The sequence below is a fragment of the Pinus tabuliformis genome, chromosome 1_2, assembly GCF_031772625.1.
Source record: "Pinus tabuliformis cultivar Carrire ecotype Pingquan chromosome 1_2, CPIR1, whole genome shotgun sequence".
Lineage (NCBI taxonomy): Eukaryota > Viridiplantae > Streptophyta > Pinopsida > Pinales > Pinaceae > Pinus > Pinus tabuliformis.
In genome coordinates, this window is record NC_142298.1 from 1,139,060,252 (window position 1) to 1,139,062,299 (window position 2,048).

The 2,048-nt window shown below is 39.9% G+C and overlaps 1 pseudogene; it reads right to left on the bottom strand.

Annotated features, from left to right (window-relative positions):
• Nucleotides 1-895: 895 nt before the first annotated feature.
• Nucleotides 896-1,779, bottom strand: LOC149210197 (ribonuclease III domain-containing protein RNC1, chloroplastic pseudogene; annotated as a pseudogene).
• Between the last annotated feature and the right edge of the window lie 269 nt (nucleotides 1,780-2,048).

The following is a 2,048-nucleotide window of genomic DNA, read 5'->3' on the forward strand; positions in this document are numbered from 1 at the left end:
AAGTTGCATCAAGTTGGCTTAAACTGGTAGTCCAAGGAAGGTTTCCAAGAGCATATCTTGCACCAGAGATCTTTATTTTCCACACACTTATGATTTGGAGAGGAGACAATCACATGGAAACTCTCTTCATCAAAAGGAGTGTATTTCAAGTTATTTGATTTCAAGGTAGGTATTCAAAATTAGTAGAAATAAATATTTGACTGTGAATGGTGTTGGATCGACTTATATGGTGCATAAGTCAGCATCTGAGATAAAGGTAGACTAGTAGTATACATTCAGGCACAATTATTGAGGAGCTATGTTATTCCTCAAAAGCAATGAGCTGCAACTGTTTCTGCAAGACTCTGATTCACTTGTGCAATTCTCAAAAGATGACATTGACAGTTTGGAATTCAAAGAAGCCAAGAAAAGAAAACAATGGAGTTCTAAATGTAGAAAGGCAATTAAAGTGACCATTGTTTCCCTTCAGGTGCATCTTCACGAAATTTTGAATTGAGTCAAACTTGATAGACATTGAAGAATAGAAGTTCCAAGGTGCAAGAGTTATCATCATGGAGTAAAACTCTTAATTGAGGAGTATCAGTACATGTAGCAGATGTTAATAATCAATCAAACAGATTGCTTTTATTGTTGGGATATCAAGTGCAGGCAAGAATTATATACAATGGTGCCAAATATTCAGAGGAAAAGCTGCAAAAGATTAAGTTGATGATACAAAGCAACCTGTACCTATACCTTAGTATCATGTCTGGGACTCGTAAGTGTTTTGAGGAGGAGAGTTTGACAGGAAGAGATCACACTGCACAGGATCGACCTACCTCATCAGGGCAGAGTGAACAAGAAGTTGTTGTTCAAAGTATTTCTTCCATCAACCTGAGATTGAAGTTTTTTTTTTTTACTGGCTTCTGAAAATTGTGGTGATGGTATCAGACATGGGCAAAGGATATCCCAATCCATGTAAAACATGGGGTAGATCATTTACTTCCCAAATATTTCCTCAAAATTTATGCATACCAGGAGGTACACATGCTCTGAAAAGCCTTGGATGTGCAAATAAGGCATCAACTGGATGCTCATATGCAACCATTTCTTGCCATGTTAGTTGCTTCCCTTCATATTCAGGGGAGAGATAATCAATGTCTTCTAGTTGTCACCTTTCTTTTCGCTAGCAATCTTCAGCATCTGGGTCCATCCCAATGCTTCAAAAAGGACACAGTAGATTTCCGCCATGCCAAAACATAGGTAAATTTCTCCCATAAGTGCCTGGAATACTTGTTTGATAGCAAGTTCACACTCATGCCACTTCATCCTGGTGTTATCATTGTAGGGGAATATCAAATTGTCCAAGCTAGAAACTTTGATCCAATAGGGAAACACCCTCTCGTTGGTCATTCCAAAAGCCTTCTCTCTAAGACAAGCAGGTCCCTCCCTCGGGTACCTCTGTAAAAAGAACTCTGCCAATGCAAGGCTTTGCACAAACTGACCTAGAAATGAAAGCCTAGAGTGCCCAATTCCCACGTACCTGGACTTCTTGGCCCTCTCACTTTCCTCGTGCTGGAATGCAAGGTAGAGAAATGTATCAAAATGAGCCACAGGACTATCCTCGTCAAAGTTGCTTAAAGTCTCCAGAGGATAACCCAATGCTTGTTTGGCCTTCAACAGATTATCTTCCATCCGGGCCTTGTCTATATCACTAAGGGGTGATTCAGATATATTCATTAAGGATTGACTTGAGGACAATTTTGGCTGATTCAAATCTAATCTTGTAGAGAATGGCATGTAAGATGCGTAGATTAATATTTGAAATGGACATGTTGGGACTAAGCTTGGGACACCTGGTGAAAGCTTTAGGAGTTAATCTAGAGAAATAGTGACTGGATGTTCTGGAAGATGGGGGGATTCTGGAAGTGGTCAGGCCTCTTATTCTTGCCTAGATGACATAATTCATTATCTGGGAGAGTCAATTGGAGCCATGGATGGTGGTAACCTTTTTGATATTGCTGGCCAGATTGGGCAAACAACTGTTGTGGATCTAGAGCATCCAATTC